Here is a 21,441-nt window from a genome sequence, read left to right as displayed (position 1 = left end):
GAGAAAAAATAACTGTGCAATAACTTGCCAACCATCCCGACCAGGCCTATGAGCTTCTCCTCGCATACATAAACTCAATATAGCTAGGTCAGGCACCCCTCCCAATCGAATAGAAGACCGCCCTGCTCACATTCATTCCTAAAGCCGGCAAAACCATAAACACGGACAACCTCCGCCCCATCTCCCTCACGTATTGTGCGGGAAAGCTAATGGAGACTTTGGTGCGAGACAGGCTGTCTGAGTTTTTGGAAAACCAAAACGTATTCGCAGACACCATGTTCGAGTTCCGCCCGCACCAATCCGTGCAGGATGTTCTGCTTCAATTAGACCGCGAAATTCTGAATCTCGTCGAACACCCCTTTAATGACAAGGAAGTAATCGCTCTCGATTTGAAGGGGCCGTTCGAGAATGTAACAGAAGAGATAATTTTGAGGCACCTCTCTCAAACCAACTGTGGACACTACAGGTTTCAGTACATTAGGGAATTTCTCTCCACCCGGCAATCGTATATCCGGATACAGGATGAAGAACACGGCCCCTGCCTATTACGTACGAGAGGTACGCCGCAATGTACGGTCCTCTCGCTACTATTCAATTTGGCAGGGATGAAACTTCCGGCCCAACTTCAAAGAGTCGAAGGCACACAGCACGCGCTATATGCCGAGGACATCACCACCTGGGTTAAGCACGCATCGGTAGGAGACGTTGGAGGCAACCTGCAGCAAGCAGCGGAGATTGTGGACGCTTACGCCCGCCTCTGCTGCCTTGAATGCTCTCCGGCCAAATTGGAATTCGTGCATATTCGACCCTCGCTGAAGTGCACTACCAAAATCGAACTGTCCCTAGCCAGTGGACCCATCTCAGAACACGCTGAGATCAGAGTACTGGGTTTCTTTGTCAATATACTCCGCAGCGTCGGCACAACACTGGCCAAATTGCACAAGGTAAGGGACCAGGTGGGCCGCATGATCCGCCGGGTTTTCAATAACCGCGGGAGGTTATGGTGCAAAGATGCCTTGCGGCTGGCGCACGCATTCGTAACCAGTCGAGCATTGTATTCGACTCGTTACCTACACCTTCGCAAATGTGACGAGAAAGCCCAGCCCTTGAGGTGGTTCTCCGTACGATTTACAAGCGTGCTCTTGACCTCACGGTCATCGCGTCCAAAGTAGCGCCTCCTGGGTCTGGGGATGGTCAACACTTTCGTGGAGCTCTGATAAGCACGCTTGACAAACCAGTACACAAGACTCTCAAAGACGCCGTCGGGTCGCCGGCTGCTTGCCCGACATCACATCCACCATCCAACACCGACGGAAGAGCGCATGTGCATCCCCAAAATCTGGAGATACTCCCTGCACGTGCGCCCTCTTCTGGCCAATATGAGGCGAGGCGACTGTAGTAGCCGGCGCCTCGCGTGGCCGGGAGCCTTGGCAAGCTACTATGGAAACAAACACGGAGTGTTTTACGTGGACGCCACCGACCCACACCACGGGGATTTGTACACGGCCGCAGTCGTCCACGAAAACTTCGCAGTGAACAGCCTTACGTTCAAAGCCCAAGACATTACTCATACGGAAGAGGTGGCAGTCGCGCTCGCCGCCGACGATCAGGACTCGCGGGTCACCATTACCGACTCGCGAGGGGCCTGCAGGAACACCGAAAGGGGCTTTATTCCCTATTTGGCATACCGAGTACTTCAGCATAGCAATTATCTCAGGACTCCCGCGTCGCGCACAATGGTATGGACTCCCGCGCACACGGGGCTCGACGGCAACGAAGCTGCCGACGCCGCTCTCCGTGCGCTCACATTCCTAGCATCGCCCTCGCTCCCCTTGGTGCGAACTCCGACCCAAATCCGGCTTTCACCTTCAAGGAAATCATCCAATGTTACCAATTCGGCCATGCAATCTTTCCCAAGCCCTGCACGGGCCTCACGGTGGTGGAGGAACGCTTACTCCTTTGCCTTTATACTAAAACACTGCTGCGCCCGGAAGTCATAAAACATTTCGACCCTGCGTGCACAGTGGAGTGCCCGCACTGTAGGAAGTCTTCGGATATTTACCACATGGTGTGGGCATGGTGTGGGTGAGAGAAAAAACACGGGTTGATGACATTCTAGTGGAAATCCAGAGGAAGAAGTGGGCTTGGCAAGAAGTGGGCATGCAATGCGAGGGCAAGATAACCGCTGGTCCTTAAGGGTGCGGTGTGGATTCCAAAAGAAGGCAAGCGTAGCAGAGGGCGGCAGAAAGTTAGATGTGCGGATGAGATTAAATCATTTGCGACAATACGGTGGCCGCAATCGGCGAAGGACGGGACTAATTGGGGAGACATGGGTGAGGCCTTTGCACTAAAGTGGGCGTATTCAGGCTGATGATGATGATGATGTTGACATGCCAATTAACCCAGCACCTTCCGCCATCCCCAACCCTACTCACGAGGACTGGAAGGCGGCCTTGCTCGGCTGCACTGCCCTGGCTAGCCAAAAGGCCCTGGTCGGGCACGCCCGAGCAGTAGCTACAGGCAATGGGCTCCAGTAATGACCAGCCCATCGAGCGTTTGTAAGGAATGGCCCCTTAAAGATCGCTACGCTCCCTCCCTGTACATATTGCGAACATAAACGTTTTTCAATCAGTCAGTCAGTGCGCTGACGCCGGCCGAACGCAACTACTCAGTGACGAAGGACGAATGCTTGGCATTCATCTACGCACTATGAAAATTCGAGATGTACGTAGAAGGCACCAGGTTCACGGTCGAAACCGACCACATGGCCTTTACATGGCTAACCCGCCTTAGTGAGCCGAGCGGAAGGCTCGCGCGTTGGGCCCTGATGCTACCGCGCTTCGAATTCGAGGTGCGCTACCGAAAAGGGGCCGCAAACATGGCTGCTGACGTGTTGTCGCGCACGCTGGTGAAGGATCCCTCCCCAAACGGCGGAGAGGAGGAGCCGGCGCGGCAACTTTTCCACGCGTCTAGAGAGCGGAGCCGAGCGAAAGGTCTCGCTCGGTTGCACGCGCATGTCGTTGGTGTGAAGGTTCCCATTGAGACAGCATTAAGCAGGGAAGGGATTATCCAGGCTTAGCAGGAAGGCTCGTACTGTCGGAGGCTGGTCACCAGTCTCAGTGAAGAGACGGACCGTCAGACGAATCTAGTCAAAGGGCGCCCGGAAACCGCACGGAACGCGGTAGGCGCGAGCTCTAGTGCAGCTTGCAGCGCTGCGAGTGAGCTAGAGAGTTTGCAGTTTGATGCCGACGGAGTTTTACTGGAAGACGTGCCCGACAACGAGGCCTCAAACGAGTGCTTCAAAGCCGTCATCCCGCATGAGCTCAGGCAAGCTGCGATGAAGGATTAACACGACCCGGACAGCCATGGGAGCGCTCCAAAGACATGGAAGAAACTGTCGGTTCGCCACCCGGCACGGAATGAAGGTTGAAGTAGGCAGCAATGAAGGTTGAAAGTTGGTAGCATCTAGGTGGCACATACAAGCCTGTCATTTCTGCCAAGAGGGGAAGCCGAGAGGCGAAAGGCCACCCGGCTTGCTTCAGCCGATCGTGAGCACAAAGCCGTGGGAAATCATAGCGCGACCTGCTCGGACCGCTGCCGCGCAGCAAAAGAGGGCACCGATTTGTGCTGGTGGTCACTAGCCTCTTCAGCGGAATCGCTGGGCTCTATTCGTTGCGAAAAGCCACTACGAAGGAGATCCTGGCGAAAATCTCAGGATTATTTGGCCGTTTTGGATTCCCCGGTCGGAATGCATCGTACTTCACGTCAAAGGCTGAGAAAAATGTACAGACTAAGGATAAGGACATGTAAGAAGACGACAGAAATTGCCTCATTAATCATCAAGCAGGGTGTACTGGTTTTGTTTGCGTTCTAGGCTGCCCTTAGCAAAAACTAATACGTTTGGAATATACGGTGGGCTATTTAAATTGTATTTTAAAAATATTTTGTATTCATGAATGCACTAAAAATATGTAGGAAATACGTACCTGAAATTTCATGCTTGGTATTCGAAATATCATCTTAAAATATGCCCAAAAAACCTCACTTAAAGCATACTTCAAGCACTCTTCAAATACGTGAAAAATTATGTATGCAGTTTTAGCATCTTGTCAGTATATTAAAGGTGTATTTTCGGAAATCTGAAATTAATTCATCCAAAGTATACATCAATTCTAAAGAAACGGGCAGTCCTTGTAAACGTATATGCATGCAGTTTTAGCATCTTGTCAATGTATTAAAGATGTACTTTCGTAAATATGAAATTAATTCATCCGAAGTGTACTTCAATTCTAACAAACAGGCAGTGCTTTTAAACGTATTTGCAGCACACTTCTAGCTGCTGCTGAAAAGTCGAGTGCTCGCAATCGAGCTCAGGGAAATCGAATTTTCGTGTTGGCAACGTTTTTAAAGGGTACTTTGTAAATACGCAATTAACCCGTCCAAGTATACTTCGATTCGAAGAAATGGGCAGTCCATGTAAACATATTTGCATTACACTTCAAGCTACCATGGAACAATCTAGAGCTCGAAATGATGTTTCAGGCAACAGTGAGAACTCTTCCTGTCCTGTCGTCCTTTCGTTGCAACACAGTAATCATAGCGCGGGAACAACGCAGGACAAAGACGAGATGGGACGGGAACGTCTGCGTTGTTCCCGCGCTACTGTGTTGCAATGAATTACCAACCTGGCCTTTTCTGTTCTGAAATCCTTTCGTTTATGGTAACTTCTAGCAGGAAGGTAATCATCACTTATTTACACTACGTGCGAAGAACGTGGTAGCATGATACCGGCATAGGCGCCCTGGGTATTTCCGGGCCCGAATAAGCCAGCGAAAAGGACCACGACCGGCAAGGCCGACCGGCTCTCTTAGACGCCCGTGTATCTTTTGGTTGACAGTTCGACTCCTGACCTATTTCTGACGCAAGTTTCGACTAGCAATTGTGTTCTAGATCGCCTCCCGATTCGAACGCGACCAGTAGGGCACTCCTCTGATAATTTTTGGTCCCACAGTCTTTGCGCAAAAAAACGCCTCACCGGGCAAAATATTGCGTCGCTCTCGGGGGTATATATAATGCAAACCAAGTATGTCACTTGTCACTTGTCGGAACAGTCTGGGGAAGAGTCTCTTCGTCCGGCGATGGAGCACCCGCTTCATCGCCGTCGACAGGGGTCGCGTTACGGTGCGGCTCCTGCCTTACCGAATGCGAATTGTGCGCGGTGGTAATGGTAGCTAGGAGTAGTGCGTGCTTCCCCCGCGCGTTTTCGACATTTGTGGACACTTCGGACACTTGTGGTGTTTTTGTGTATGGCGAATGTTGTCGCTTTTTGTATCTTTACGCGACTTGTGTTATTGAGCGACGAATGTCGCTTTTTTGCTAATTTGCCTTTTTGAGGGACTGAAGTCCCTTGTACTGACTTTATGGGTCCAATAAACTTCTATCAAATCTGTCCTCGCTTCGGCGAGCGCGGCTTCGGCCGCTTATCTGTTTTCTCAGCAGCGTCCGCTCCGGTGGACGCAGTTGTTGCTGCGACGCGCGTCTTTTCTTTCCTCTGATCTCTTAACTCTTCTCTATATGCACGTGGCAGCGGTGGTGGCTCGACTGGAGCCAGTAGGCAGGCCCGTGCAATTTCCTTTTCATCCTTATCTCAGTCACAACAACAACAACTTGTCGGATCATTTGTTGTTTGCTGCGGCACTTCCGTCACTGAAATATACCTGCGCTTTAAAAGACACGGACTGAAAGATAGAGACACACACACACAGCGCTTCCGTCATGATTTGCTGCGTGGGTATCTTTGCCGTTCCCATGCCGTCACGTACGTGCCCTTATAATCTCATGTACATCATGATTGATGACAACTGCGCTTGTACAATTTGTTCTGCAGTTGAAGCATTAACCCGTCTCATTCTGTGAAGCCGACCTGTAGACCTTTTTAAGCCGAAGTGAATATATTTTTAATGTATCGAATGTATATTTTACTGCATTTCTAACGTAATCTAATATATTTAATGTATATTTTTAATGCATTATAAATATGGTAAGCGGGCAAAAATGTACTTTTCACATATTTTAAAAAAACATTCGAAAATATTGGTAGTATACTTCGTAAATATTCGTAATACCATAAATAAATGTTCCTCTACGCAATCCTCGGGTTCGATGGCTGTTGGCTTTCTTAATACGTGTGTCGTAACGAGCCCCTCAATTGCATATCCTTCTCTGCCAAACAATGTTTCGACGCCCTTGAAGAAGCGATGGCTCTTCATGGCATCGCCTCTGGCATGGCAGACTGAAAGCCTTTCGCAAAATGACAACTCCATCTAGGTAGCACGTGCACATCTCCCATTTAAAACAGCGCACTGTAGCGTGCATCAATCTCTCGAAAGTGGCAGGCGCATTGCAAAGGCCAAATGGCATCATATTAAATTCATAAATGTCGTCAGGGGTAATAAATTCAGTTAATAAGCCCTCTTTCTCCGAGGGTTGAATACCACCTTTGGTTAACATCTCGTTCACTTGCTCATCGATCATCTTGCGCTCAGATTGTGTCGCTTGAGCTGTGCAAAGTAAAACACAAATGAGTGTCGCAGGACGACGACCAACAGAGCGCGGCGCTCATGCTGGACAGAGATTTGTCAATCATGCGAAGTAACTGCAATTCTGCGGGGAACTCGGGCATTTGCACGTCTAAGGCATCGGTGAGTACGGTAACAGATACTGGCGAGTCGGGACAGCATAACGGAAGCTCCAAGCCTTGAGCCAGAAGTGCAGGTTCTGTTCAACAATTCACTGTCCATAGTTCAGCGTGACCTTTGGTGGCGGAAACCTCGGCTTGAGGAACCAAGGGTTTCTTCTTTATGCAGGTCAAATGGTTCGGCTCAACAGTAGCATCAAACTTGGCGAGAATGGTATCGGGGCAAGAAACCGTTACGCATACAGCCGAAGAAGGAGGCATGAGAGTATCACTAGAAACACAGAAAACAATATCACCACTGCACGAGTCTTCCATAAGGCGAGACATTAACCGACATTGAGTTCACCGGTGCTACAGTGGGCGTTAACGCCAAACATCTCGAAAACACCTTGCCCCAAATGACGTAGTGCGTCGATCGGGAGAGCACTGCAAGTTTTCTGCTGCGTACTACACGACTCAAAGAAACCTGACGCCGCAAACTCCAATTGAAGACAAAGGTTCATCTCTCATACCACACAACTGGACATTTTTATCCCACTGAAACAAAGCTACACCTCCGAGGAGACACTTAAAACCAGAACTCTTAACGGAAACAGTAGCTCCGGTATCAACTAAAGCCATGACAGGCATACCATGAACTGGCACGGGGGCTTTGTGCCGTAACGTAACTATAGGCGGGGGCATCTCTTCCTGCGGCAGACGTCCAGCGACCTCAACTCCATCGGTGGTGCCGAGTAGTTCTTCGTCGGAGGCAAGGAGGAGCGGCTTCGGGGTGATGGAGACCGACGCATGCAGGAAGCTGGAGGCGATGCCACGCTTCTGTGCGATGCGGGCGAACGATCCCTCAACTGCGCAGTCCAAGGGTCCACGGAATCAAGCGGGTAGGATGCGCGCCGAGAAGGAACTGGTTGGTGACCCGACCTCGGAGGATAGGTTGAAAAGCCCTAACAGGATGGCTGGCGGTGGGAACAGAATCCTGAGGTGTGACCGGGCTTACCTCAGAGGTAGCCCAGAAGAGAGGGACCAGTAACAGGCAGCACCGGTAAGTAGTCACCGTACGAAGCACGGGGCCGAATGTTCTAGTCATATATGTGATCGGCGTATGCTTGCGGTAGCTGGGCAAGTGCTCCGGGGCCGATCGCGGTATGTTGCTCGGCCGCAGCGTCCGAGGTACCCGGCGCTCTTGAAAGTCCCCTGCCTTAACGGCCGCTACCGAAGGAGCGAACGCTGGCTATGCGGGAGGGTGCGCTGATTAGCTCCAAGTGGGTTCCAGCGACCTAATAATCCGGCGGGTTGTGCATGCCAGATCGCAAGACGGTGTTGTGTCACAGCTGCCACCGTCGTCACTCCTGCCAAATGTCCGAATTTGGGGGTAATGTGATGGATTTTCAATGTATGCAGTGCTGGATGACGTCAAACACGGACTTGAAACCTGCTTTGCCGATAAGAAAATTGTACGTCTTCGGTAAATGCTTCAAGCAAGCGACCAACTTTGTCTTCTTCTCTCATGGGAGGGCAAACAACCTTGCATAATTTCACACATTCTTGAATGTACTTCGTACATTTCTCATCGGAAAGGTGAGCCCTTTGCGCTATAGCTTGTTGAGCCCACTCCTTCTTCGAGACAATGTAGCCGAACCACTTCTAGAGCTCGTCTCCAAAGCGGTCCCATGTCGTTCGGGAAAGAATCCTCGTGGTTGTCAAACCATGTGAGGTCCGTGTCGGTAAGGGCAAAGACTTTGGCAAGATGGGCGGAGAAGTCACACCTATTATGGCGGCTCACCCGTTGGTAGCGGGTAAGCCGCCGTACATGTCGTCGCTGGATGAGCCCGCGAACGACCTCGGCTACCGGTAATGCTGCCACGAACTGCTGGTCACCGAGCTCGAAGCGTCTCCGTCCTGACGCATCGTCAGCACACAAGGCGGCAGTCCACAAGCCAACGACTCCGGCGAAGTTGCATCCGGGATCCGTGTTCGGGTGACCTGTATCACGGCCGCTTGATGCAAAGCGCAAAGCGAGGCGCTTTGTATCTAGCGGCCGTGCCTGTATACCCAGCGCATTTCCACTAAGATGTTAGGAGAACGGGTTTATTGAGATCAGAACGGGCGACTAAAACCGCTGCGTCCGCTTGCTGAGCATGAAACGCGTCTACCTGATTCTCTTTATGTTCTGCACAGTCAGTGACGCCGATCATCTCGCGTGACAGGCATCTGTTCTTCATGGGCGTCTTAATGTTATTAGTTATCCCAATTTCAGTGGCCATTCAGACGAAAAGAATAACTACAGCAAAGAATAAGGAAAGCACGTTACCTGTTCTCTCCGCCAGATGGAAGTCAGGCGTTGGACTACGGAACCTGGCCTAGGAGGTACGATACAGTAAGCTGTAATAAGGAAAAGAAACATAATTTTGCGCAATTTCTCTGCAAACAACATTACTGGAAGCCTCTGTAATGTTCTTTTATCATTTTGTTTTCTATGCAACAGGCGACTAGATTCCTGTAAAAAACTCTCACTGTGACCGACAGTCTTTTAGAGATCAGAGCCAGAGTTTCGTGCTTTCCGATCTTCGTCACCTTTCATGTTTTTTCCGAGAGCTACGGCGATTCTGATTTTCGGCGACCGCCGAGCGCACTGACTGCGTAGACGCCGCCAAGTTGCTTCTCTTTTCCGGTATAGCTTTGATTAATAACCAGTCAGAGCTTCGCGTTCGTCTTTTGTTTGGTTTGGTTTATGGGGTTTAACGTCCCAAAGCGACTGAGGCTATGAGAGACCCCGTAGTGAAGGGCTCCGGAAATTTCGACCACCTGGGGTTCTTTAACGTGCACTGACATCGCGCAGTACACAAGACTCGAATTTTTCCTCTAAAGAAATTCAACCGCCGCAGCCGGGATATCCTGCCCAGGTATTAGTCCATGCTGTCAACACAACTAGATGACGATGTGATTGATTTGCATGAGAGGTTTAACACTCCGAATAGGTCAGATAGAGCCTTTTGGATAATATAACAGTCGATCATATTCTATCTACAGGCGTAGGGAATTTATATTCTGCTGTGAAACTCCGCCCGCATCCAGGACCGCTACACAGAAATCCTTCGCGACAAAAAAGTAGTCCGTTGTTAAATCTTTTTCTCATACTTAAACGAGAAGCTAACCAAAAGTAGAAATGGTAAGCTTAATGGTACTCAAACATTCAAAAGCTAATTTTATTCAGTGTTCTGGCTTGTCAGCAGACTAATGAAGGACGCCACGGACCATGGCCCACTGTTGCCAGCTGCTGTTTTTAAGTCCTATCCTATTGTACAGAATATGTATGTGTTGTATTCACCCTCATTAATGCACTCTCTCGAAAAAACAAGACGCACCCACAAGAGTCCTTTCTTCTTTAGCTATTATGTATGGTGACAGCAATCAAAAGCGCCCTGATTGGTTACTCTCTTGAAGGCGAGCGAAGTTGGTTTGAACGGTTAGTTTCTTGATAACGAAACAAGTAGGCCCATGGAGCCTTTCCCGATTCACAGAAGTTGTAACTAGCTGCAGCAATGAAAAGCAAGCAGAATATTAAAAAAGTATAAAAAAATTTATGAAATGAAAGCAAGAAACTATTTTTTTGCATGCCTGCGTAAGCACCTTGATGAAATAAGAGAAGGTCGATTTCTTTTATAATATACAGCTGGCGCTGTGCGAATGGTGCTTTCACAAATGCGAAACTAATACATGTAGTTTAGCTTTGCTAGCGAATCGAATTTTGCTGAAAGCCTAACCAAATATGAACCGAATAGTGATAAAAAGGAGTCGAATAGAATTCAAATATCTTTACCAATATTCGCTACTTTAGGGAACATATCGTACAAACTAAAACTTCAGGGGGGCACTTTGTTGACCTAAAGTGCGGTGAGTCGGAAGCCATAAGCGCGGTGGTGCTGCTTGTGGTGCTGCTTATGTTGACATTATGCTTCGCCCCTAAGAGTGGAACGCGACAGCGTCTTGCAACGCTGCCACGGAGTCTACAGAACGCCATCGCCCATTCGGCTTTACGCCTTGCTCGTCCGTAAATTGGTTTTTGAGGAAAGGAAATGTATCTGTCTCGCATATCTAGGTGGACACCTGAACGTCGCCATAAGGGGAAGGGAGGAAGATGGGAGTGAACGAAGACGCCGTATTTACTAGACGCGCCTTTGTTCATTCCAAACCATCGAGCTGGCATGGCGGAGTGGTAGCGTGCTCGTCTCGCACTCCGCAGACCGAGGTTCGATTCCCGAGCTCGACCAACTTCCTACACGGCTTTATTTATTTATCTGGCCTCATTAGAACGGTTAATTAGGCTACTTGGTCAATGAAGCAATTAACTAACCTCAGTCCCACTTACTTGGAGCATCACTATACCATCCCTTTAATTGGTTGCATGGTTACTAGCCAAGTGCAATTGCCCCGTTTGAAATTCGCGCACTTAGACCTCACGACCATTTCCACCAATTGAAAAGCAGACATTTCTATCGACAACTTCTGCTTACAACGATGAGGCAGCAAAGGCTTCCCCCTTAAAAAGTTCAGGCGGTGTAGCATCGCTAAGCACGAAATACTGTAAGAACGCAGGCAGCGGACATTACAGCCACGTACCAGGAAGCACGATTAAGGTGTTCACTGACCCAGAGAGTCAGTTATGCGCCTTTCCTTTCCTCAAAATTAGCGGAGTCTTCAACGTTGTCAATGGCAACACCAATGAACCCAATGAATGCCGCGGCCTATAGCTACTAATGCCGCGTTTATGCCCAAACATTGTCAACGCAAACGGAAGCAGCGCTCATCTTCCTGTCACTACCGCCCCGTAGCTCAAAGCGCGATTGAGGTGTCCACTGACCCAAGATGCCAGTTATGCCCGTTTCTTATCCTATCGCGAGCTTTGCGCGCAGGTGGAAGATGACGAAGACGACGACGTGCAATGCACAATGCGAGAGCGTGTTGCAGCTCCCCCGGTGTTCCTCTCCGGTGTTCTTTCCTTTTGCCTTTACTATGTACAGGTGAATACCAACCTTTACCTCCCGATTCTTGGCCGATCTCCCAGTGTGGGTATGTGCCATTCTGCCAAAGGTTACAACAACAACAGCTTAACCCTGGGCAGTTTAACACAGTGCTCGCGCGCAATGGTCAGCGGAGCTCATCTGTTCGCGCCGCCGCGGGGCCGATACTGAATCACGGCAATATTTTATTTCTGCAGGGACCTCAAAGGCTTCAGACAAACCTCGGCTTTTTCAAGATTGCTGGAGAAATATCGTTTTCGTACTAATAATCGCGCGAAGCACTGAAGCGCCAGCGGCCTCACTCTGCACGGCGCTATAACTTTTCGCGTAGAAGCTTGTGGGACTTTACACACCCTTCAAGTGATTCGAAGTGCGCGCGGTGCTCGCGCACGTTCCTTTCCCGCCACCTAGGTGCGTGAAGCTGCAGCGTAAGTCAGCAGGAGCGAACTGCTACTCGGCGAGGAGGCCTGATAACGGCGGTGGAAACGGCGCAGTGAATTCTCGCGGTACCGCTGCTGAGGCGCTGTTTCCTGTGCTGTCTCGCTGTCGGCAGCGAGCACGCGCCCTCTCTATGTTCATGGATGGCGGGGCGGTTGCAGAGAAAAGATGGAACCGATACCTCCGAAGATGGAGTTAGGTTTTTGGCTTCAGTGGCTGCTACGTGAGCAGGTTGGTTAGTTGAAGCGCTTCGAGCCCTGACCTGTGGCGCAACTGTCCATTCCCGCCGAAGTGGTTTTGTTTTGCCACATTAAGATGCTGCCGCCCGTTCACCTCTGACCGGAGCATTGCGCTCTCGACAGCCTAGACGGCACGCTCTGCTTCGCCGCTACGTTTCAGGTCCTGCTGTTTACAAGCTTTTCTTGGTCCGGAATAAACTGTGTCGTTTATACTGACGTTGGGTGTGTCGCTCGTCGGGCGATACCAAGTCTCTTGGAGTTATTCTGGTGCGGCCACAATTTGGTAGCCCGCGTTGGGTGCCAAAGAGCTTCGCTAAAGCGTTCGCGAGCCGCTACCATCAAGAAAACGAGTAACTCAAGGTATAGAGATAAGTTTTTATCGCAGGCAGCAACAAAATAATCCCGGCAACCTGGCGGTAAGAAAAGCATCGGTCAGAAAAAAACGCAAGCTCCTGGGTGGCGACGTAGACAAGCTTGCTATGAATGAATATCAACAGCAGAACAAACTATCACAAGCACTCCCGCAGTAAGCGTCGTCACTACGGACAAAAATCATCATCATCATCATCATCATCATCATCATCATCATCAGCCTGACTACACCCACTGCAGGGCAAAGGCCTCTCCCATGTCTCTCCAATTAACCCTGTCCTTTGTCAGTTGCCGCCACTGTATCCCCGCAAACTTCTTAATCTCATCCGCCCACCTAACTTTCTGCCTTCCCCTGCTACGTTTGTTTTCTCTTGGAATCCACTCCTTTACCCTTAAGGACCAGCGGTTATCTTGCCTTCGTATTACATGCCCTGCCCAAGCCCACTTCTTCCCCTTGATTTCAACTAAGATGTCATTAACCCGAGTTTGTTCCCTCACCCACTACTCCCTCTTCCGATCTCTTAAAGTTACACCTATCATCTTCCTTTCCATAGCTCGCTGCGTTGTTGTTAACTTAAGCTGAACCCTCTTTGTTAGCCTCCACGTTTCTGCCCCATAGATGAGTACCGGTAGTATACCGCTGTTGTATACTTTTCTCTTCAGGAATATTGGTAAGCTACCATTCATGATCTGAGAGAACCTCCCATACGCGCTCCACCCCATTCTTATTCTTCTAGTTATTTCCCTCTCATGATCCGGATCTGCAGTCACTACCTGCCCTAAGTAGACATATTCTCCTACTGCTTCCAGCACCTCGCTACCAATTGCGAACTGCTGTTCCCTTGCTGGGCTGTTTAACATTACTTTGGTTATCTGCATGTTAATGCTTAGCCCCACCGTTCTGCTCTGCCTGTCTAACTGAATGATCATGCTTTGCAGTTCTTGTCCTGGGTGGCTTAGCAAGGCAATGTCATTAGCGAATCGCAAATTACTCAGGTATTCTCCATTAATTCTTATCCTCAACTGTTCCCATTCCAGCCCCCGGAATACCTCCTGTAAGCAGGCAGTGAAGAGCATTGGCGAGATCGTGTCTCCCTGCCTGACACCTTTGCGTATTGGAATTTTATTCCTGTCTTTATGGAGAACTATAGTAGCTGTGCAATCGTTATAAATATCTTCCAATGTTTTCACATAACCCTCTTCCACACCCTGATTCCGCAATGCCTGTATGACAGCTGAGGTTTCCACTGAGTCAAATGCTTTCTCGTAATCAATGAAGGCTATATATAGGGGTAGGTTATATTCTGCGCATTTCTCTATCACCTGATTGATAGTGTGAATGTGGTATATTGTCGAGTATCCTTTACGAAAGCCTGCCTGATCATTTGGTTGACTAAAGTCCAAGGTTGTCCTGACTCTATTAGCGGTTACCTTAGTAAATACCTTGTAGGCGACGGACAATAAGCTGATCGGTCTGTAATTCTTCAAGTCCTTGACGTCTCCTTTCTTATGAATTAAGATAATGTTAGCGGTCTTCCAAGCTTCCGGTACTCTCGATGTCACAAGGCATTGCGTATACAGGGTGGCCAGTTTTTGTAGCACAAAAATAGGCTCGGCAAAACTCTCGGTGGGCCAACGCTGTAGAACGCAGCCACAACAAACTAAAAAAACTTGTGCCCACTCTCCGCTCTATATTATACCTGGCATTAAGGGAAACAGAAGGCCAAGGAGTAACACACAAATACTTTTCACTTGAGCACACCTCCGGATGAAGCGCGCACTGCCACATCTATTGTGATGGCTCTGTCACGATCGTCTCATCAGCAGACGGCGTACGGATGCCATCAACGCGCACCACAATCTTGGCGGCGCTCAGTCACCGCACTTCGACTTCTGCGACCGAGCTGGCTGCTCTGCAAGCAGCTTTTACTTTGCAACAACCCCCAGCAGCGTGGATTGTCTTCACTGACTGTAGCACGGCACTAGTGTCGTTAAAGTCTTCCCGCATTCAGGAGTGGCTATTGTTATGCCGGGAAACCCGCCCGGATTCCAAATCTGCAGGCCGCAAATTTCTGCTCCGAACGTCCCTTTGACAAGCCCTGGTGCTGCGCCGCAAGACAACGCACCCTAACGCTCCCTTGACAAGCCACGATGCTGCGCCGTAAGTCAGCGGGGTCTCAAGGAGAAGCATCGACGAGCAGCGTGCCTGGACACGTCGCTGGGTGCCAGACTACGAGGCGCCGGTTTCCCTTTCCCCAGGGTGTCACCGCGCGCGGCAAAATTTGAAGCGGTTGGCCCGCGCGGTCGCTGATTGGTCCTTTCGGACTGCCGTCGAGTCCTGCCTTTGGATTGGCCAGTTCTGAGGGGCCGCCGTTCCTCAGGCTATATAAACCCCACCGCTGCCGCTTCGGCAGCAGCTACAACTACCGGAGTGACGGAGTGACCGAGTGACCGACCCACCGTGAGTCGAGTGCTGCTCACGAGTGGAGTCGGATGGTGTGACGTGCTGGTGTCTCGCTAATCGTCGCTGTGCGAGAACAGTCGCGTTGTGTAGCTCTTGGCGCCCGTGCCGATGTTGAACTATATTATGCCCTGTACATAATGTATAAAGCGTTTTCTTAGTCTCACCGACGCCTGACTCGGAGTCTTCGCTACCGCTAAGAGAGCTGGCAACGCTCAGTCACGAAACGGGTGGCGAGCGCTACGGGACCACCTTTATGGCACAACATTGGTGGCAGCGGTGGGATGGCCAGTCACAACATTGGTGGCAGCGGTGGGATGCCCCAAAGTCACAACATTGGATGGCAGCTATGGGATCGACCGACATCAGCTACCTCGGCGCGGTGAGTGCCTGAAGTTTTCCTCAAACGCCAGACTTTCTCTAACACAGGTTATGGTAGCTTAGAGAATTTTGGTGTAGCATTGTGTTAACCTTGTGTATTTCAAGCCTAGGAAGAGTGTTTTGAAAACCAAGGGATGCTGAAGGGGAAAATAAGGCAGTGTGTAAAATGCTTGCGCATGGCTAACTAGTAGTGATCTAGTAGTGTACGGCAAGTATTTTCTAAAAGGGCAAACAGCAAGACGCCATTGTGAACGATGGAGGGTTACAAGGTCAAAGAACTTCTCCAAATTTGTGAGGAGTTGGGCATTGATTTGGGCCCAGCAAAAAGAAAGAATGCGATCCTTGAGGTCATGAGAACCGAGGACGTGACGGCTGAGGAAGCCGAAGAGGCCTGGGCTGATGTCATTGAACGGCGTGAGCGGGAGGAAAAGAGGGAAAAGGAACGTCGCGAGGAGAAAAGGGAAGAAGAGGAGAGGCGGCAGCGCCAGGCGCTTAGAGAGCACGAGGTAAGAATGATGGAGCTGGAGCTGCTCGAAACCTCGCCAACGCCTATTCTTGCTTCTACAACGGTTCCCTCTAACGGTCCAAGAATAAGCGACCAACTGCCGCTCATGGTCGTCGGCGAGGATAGGGATAGATACCTCGAGAAATTTGAGCACGTGTGCAAGGGTAATGACATTGAGGCTCTAATCTGCGGCCCAGAGCGTGGCTGTGAGTCACATGACGGTGACGCTGAAGCGCCAAGCCAGAGCGCAGCGTTAGCTGTAAAGTGCGATGCTACAGAGATTACCGCTGCGATCCTGAAAGATGAAGGCGTAGCGCCAAGATGTAGACCACAGGAGAGCGAGCAGCTGTTCTCTGCGGAAATTGAGACAGGTCGCTCTGAGTTCGCGGCGGGCAGTGGCGCACCGATAGCGCCAACTGAGAGTTCGATTGTAGGCGAGGAATGCTGTTCAGCGCTGCATCGAGACAAAGATCAGCTTAGTGAAGGTCAAACTCCAGCGTCTTGTGATAGACTGCCGGAAAACGAGCTATTGTGCTCAAAGGAAACAGTACCGAACGGTTCGTCAGGTGAACCGTCGCCTGACACTGCTAGAAAAGCGCAGGTTTTGTGGCTGCGCGAGCAAAGTCTTGCTCGGGACGAGTGCATGGATTCTTCAAGACCAGATTTTGCTGGTCAGACGAAGGCTGGTAGCTTGAAGGATGAGGGCACCGAAATAACCGGAGAATCGCACAACAGATCCGCTAGGGCAGTTCCCAAAAAGCGGCGGCGTAGAAAAAAACCCAATGTGAATGGTTGCGCGAAAAAGGAAAAAGTGCGGAAGAAGCTTGTACGATCGAGGTCCGGCAATGTGCGTTAGAGCCCGAAATTGTCACCTTGGAGCCCAAGAGTTCGCAGGCGTCGCGTAAAAAGAAAGCCGACTCACCAGGCGCAGCCTGGTCTAAAGCGTACTACGCCGCTGTGGAAGAACCGCAGAAGAATTCCTTGGATTCGGGACGGGCGTGATGGACTCCAGAGAAGGGTGCGCGGTCGCCACACAAAAGAGCGCCACAGTGCACGCGCTAGTCAGAAAGGGGAACGACATGACTGGGACCGAGAAAGGAGGAAGCGCCCCTCTCGCTTTCGGCCTTCCAAGCGCTGCCTAGTAGGCTTTGGACGCATGTCGCGGAGAGGCGTGACTAATCAGCCCCTCAGCTTCTGTGAAGCGTCGGCTGGTCAAGCGGCCGTCCGACCCCGACCGCGCAGGGTGCGGTTGAAGTTTGTGGATTCTAAGAATACATCTTTCTTGTATTTAGTGTTTGTTTTTTTGGTCGTTCACTCAGATGTAAAAGGAAAGATGGAGGCAAACCAAAATTTGAGCTTCGGACTTAGAAACGGGCCGTATTGTTTCTCTAGCCTGATGGGCAGAGTGCTTCATGGTTTGGGCGAGTTTGCATTGCCATACCTCGACGATGTTGCCATCTTTTCGGACACTTGGGAAGAACATCTCGAGCACTTGCGAGTCGTATTGTGCAGGTTGAAAGAGGCAGGCCTTACTGTGAAACCAGCTAAATGTCACCTAGGTTACAGTGAAGTGACTTATTTGGGCCATGTGGTGGGGCGCGGCCGGCGTAGACCTTCCGACATCAAGGTAGCCGTTATTGTAAACTATCCCCAGCCAACCAGTTTAGCTGGATATTACCAACACTATGTGAGAGACTACTCTGACCTTGCCAGCCCGCTAACAGACGCGCTTCGAAAATCGGAGCCCGTTAAGGTGACATGGGACTCGAAGGAAGAGAATGCGTTCCAAATGATGATACAAGCCTTGAGCCATAAGCCGGTTCTAACGGCACCAGACTTCCCGAAAGGTTTCGTCTTTGAATGTTACGCGAGCGATCGCGTAATGGGAGCGGTGCTATGCCAAGAAGATGCTAGTGGTCATGAACGACCAATTTTGTATTTGAGTTGCAAACTAAGTTGTAGGGAAGAGGCAGAGGAAAGAGAGTGCGCCTTCCTTGTGTGGGCAGTTCAGAAGCTGGCTTGTTGTGTCTCCGGTTCTGAGTTTGTTGTGGAAACGGACCATTTCCCTCTAGCCTGGTTAAGTAACATTTAGTCTAAAAGCGGTCGTTTGCTGAGGTGGAGCATGACCCTCCAGCAGCACAATCTCGTTGTCCGCTATAAGGGAAGGTTGAACGCGAACGCCGATGCTCTAAGTCGTGCATTTTAGGCCTCGCTTCTTTCAGTGACCTCCTCGTTACTTACCTTCTCTCGCTTTGCGACAAACTATCATGTTCAAAGGAAGAAAGGGGCAAAAATGAATCACCTCATTTGCTTCCTCAGTTGTGTGTTTTCGGTCCAAATGATTTCAAGGGGACCAATATGATTTTCATTATTAATGCTGATTATTAAGTTCTCCTGCTATTTTGGTGTGTGGATACTTTGAAAAATGGTTGTTTGAACCTTGTGTACCAGATCGTACACATGCCTCTTGTTGCAGCGGGAGAAAAAGTGGGACATCAATTTAGTTAAGTTCATTTGGATTATAGCTTTGTCTGGTGTTTGACGGGAGACAGAGGGCACTTGCTCGTGTTGGGTGTTGCCTTTTGACGGTCGGTTTTGTAGTCTGCAGAACGACCAACCATGACCGGTGGCGAGAAGCAAGGGGATCGGAACGCGAGCAGCGAACCTGGTCGAGGTGCCTTGGCGACAACGCTGTGAGAAGAGATCCTGATCCGGCGAGTGGGACCTGGTGCACGTGAAGTTACCAGGACGTGAACTTGGAAGACCCTGAGAAGAGGCGCGCCAGGCATCCGAGCCACGTGGAAGCAGCTCGTCTTCCCGGCGCCTTATCTGGTGGTGGGGGTGCTGTTATGCCGGGAAACCCGCCCGGATTCCAAATCTGCAGGCCGCAAACTTTCTGCTGCGAACGTCCCTTTGACAAGCCCTGGTGCTGCGCCGCAAGACAACGCGCCCTAACGCTCCCTTGACAAGCCACGATGCTGCGCCGTAAGTCAGCGGGGTCTCAAGGAGAAGCATCGACGAGCAGCGTGCCTGGACACGTCGCTGGGTGCCAGACTACGAGGCGCCGGTTTCCCTTTCCCCAGGGTGTCACCGCGCGCGGCAAAATTTGAAGCGGTTGGCCCGCGCGGTCGCTGATTGGTCCTTTCGGACTGCCGTCGAGTGCTGCCTTTGGATTGGCCAGTTCTGAGGGGCCGCCGTTCCTCAGGCTATATAAACCCCACCGCTGCCGCTTGGGCAGCAGCTACAACTACCGGAGTGACGGAGTGACCGAGTGACCGACCCACCGTGAGTCGAGTGCTGCTCACGAGTGGAGTCGGATGGTGTGACGTGCTGGTGTCTCGCTAATCGTCGCTGTGCGAGAACAGTCGCGTCGTGTAGTTCTTGGCGCCCGTGCCGATGTTGAACTATATTATGCCCTGTACATAATGTATAAAGCGTTTTCTTGATCTCACCGACGCCGGACTCGGAGTCTACGCTACCGCCAGGAGAGCTGGCAGCGCACAGCCACAAAACGGGTGGCGAGCGCGACGGGACCACCTTTATGGCACAACATTGGTGGCAGCGGTGGGATGCCCCAAAGTCACAACACTATACAACTCGCCTTTTTCGGCATTCGCAATGGCACTCGCGTTTTAATTGCCTTAAGGAGCGCGACATCGGCTTGCTTCTCTGTTGCAGTATCCTCTACCCAGCACTGTCAAACCTGCTCTTCGCATGCAGCACGCACGTTATCGTGCGCATAACTTCAGCAAGCCAGGCTGTGAGTGGCCCTAGGATGTCTCCTTCAAAGGCATCAAACGCCTCCGCAAACACCTCGTGGATGGCCGTAAGGACTCTGGAGCAATAGTGCGCCTCCGATATCTTCCCACATCTACACAGTCAGAAACAATTGCACCCTTGAAGGTGTCAAACTAATGCTGCCCACATCTATACAGTAAAGAACCATTGCACACTTAACGGCGTAAACCTAATGACGGCACCCTTTCCACACTCTTTATTTCTTCTCTTGGCAGAGGGTGTGCTGAGCACCCCTGAGCCTTTAATGCACTCACGCACCCCTCAAAGATACATGGGTGCAAGTGTGTTTAGATCCTTCAGGTGCAAGGGAGCGTAACGATGTACGGGTGTTCTTTATCTTGTTGAAGAACGTTGTAGTATTTTAATCAAGCTTGCTTAATAAATAACGGGAGCTATCCGAGATTTATATTAAATGACGACTGCAGCTTTTTGATGATAGCAGCTGTGACTACTATTTGCGCCAGCATAAACTGGTAATAAGCGAATTATTTTAAGTGAAGTGCTAAGCATCACTGACCCGAAATAAGGGTCCGCAGAAATGGCGCATGCAAACTTGGAGAGAATATACGAATAATGAGTAAGTAAGTATTGCGCGCAGCAGTGGTGTCTTCTGTGTTCAAGGCTATCACTCCAGTAGCTTTGTATGACTTATTCCAGGAACGCTTACTCCTGTCTATGTTTCTTTGGCAAATATGCGTGACAAATTACAGCATAATGTTACTTTATGAGCTTGTTTGCGGAAGGTTGGCTTCCATTAACAAGTTCTTGTTTTCTTTTTTTTCAACGTATTCACACAAAATTTGCCGACCATTACGTTACTTCCTGATGCGAAATTTAAGCGGCGCTCATCAGCTGTTTCAGCTTTTCGATAAATTGAGGCAAAGAATGCGAGCAACACACGTATGTACAATTACAGAAACATCCTCTCTAAACGTGTCGCTCGCTTTCGAGTCGACACCTATCTGTCCGACCCCCACAACCTCACACGAGGCACTTCTCAAGGTGCTGTTCTCTCTCCTACCCTTTTCAATCTTGCTATGGCCCCTCTCGCCTCCCAGCTAGCTGAAATTCCCGACCTGCATCATATATTTTACGCCGATGACATCACTCTCTGGTTTTCGTCTGGCTCTCCCGGTCACGTACAGGACACCCTGCAACGTGGCCTAGATCTCATCGACTCCTTTCTCACCACTGCTGGCGTCTCTCCTGCTCCTGAAAAATCCGAGCTCCTTCTCCTCAACCATTCCTCATACCAGCGCTCACACAACCAATTCGTCTCTCTCCACCTTTCTGGCTCTCCCATTCCTGTCGTCACGCAGTGCAAAGTTCTTGGCTTTCCTTTGCATGCAGCCAAGAACGTGCAAGCCCTCCACCGTGCTGTCACCACCTGCCACTCCGTAACTCACCTCCTGCGGCGCGTGTTCACTCGGCGCTCAGGTCTCCACGAGGCTCATGCGTGCCGAGTTGCCCACGCGCTGGCCCTCAACAAGGTCTTGTACTTTGCACCCTACGTTTCCTTCAATCAGACT

General features: G+C 50.4%; 1 pseudogene; it reads left to right on the top strand.

Moving 5' to 3' along the window:
- The first annotated feature begins 398 nt into the window (after positions 1-398).
- Positions 399-2,929, top strand: LOC149325166 (uncharacterized; annotated as a pseudogene).
- The last annotated feature ends 18,512 nt before the right edge of the window (positions 2,930-21,441 follow it).

This window comes from Amblyomma mixtum, chromosome 10, assembly GCF_055824585.1.
Source record: "Amblyomma mixtum isolate Tamu chromosome 10, ASM5582458v1, whole genome shotgun sequence".
NCBI classification, from domain to species: domain Eukaryota; kingdom Metazoa; phylum Arthropoda; class Arachnida; order Ixodida; family Ixodidae; genus Amblyomma; species Amblyomma mixtum.
This window is presented reverse-complemented; position numbering and strand designations above follow the sequence as displayed.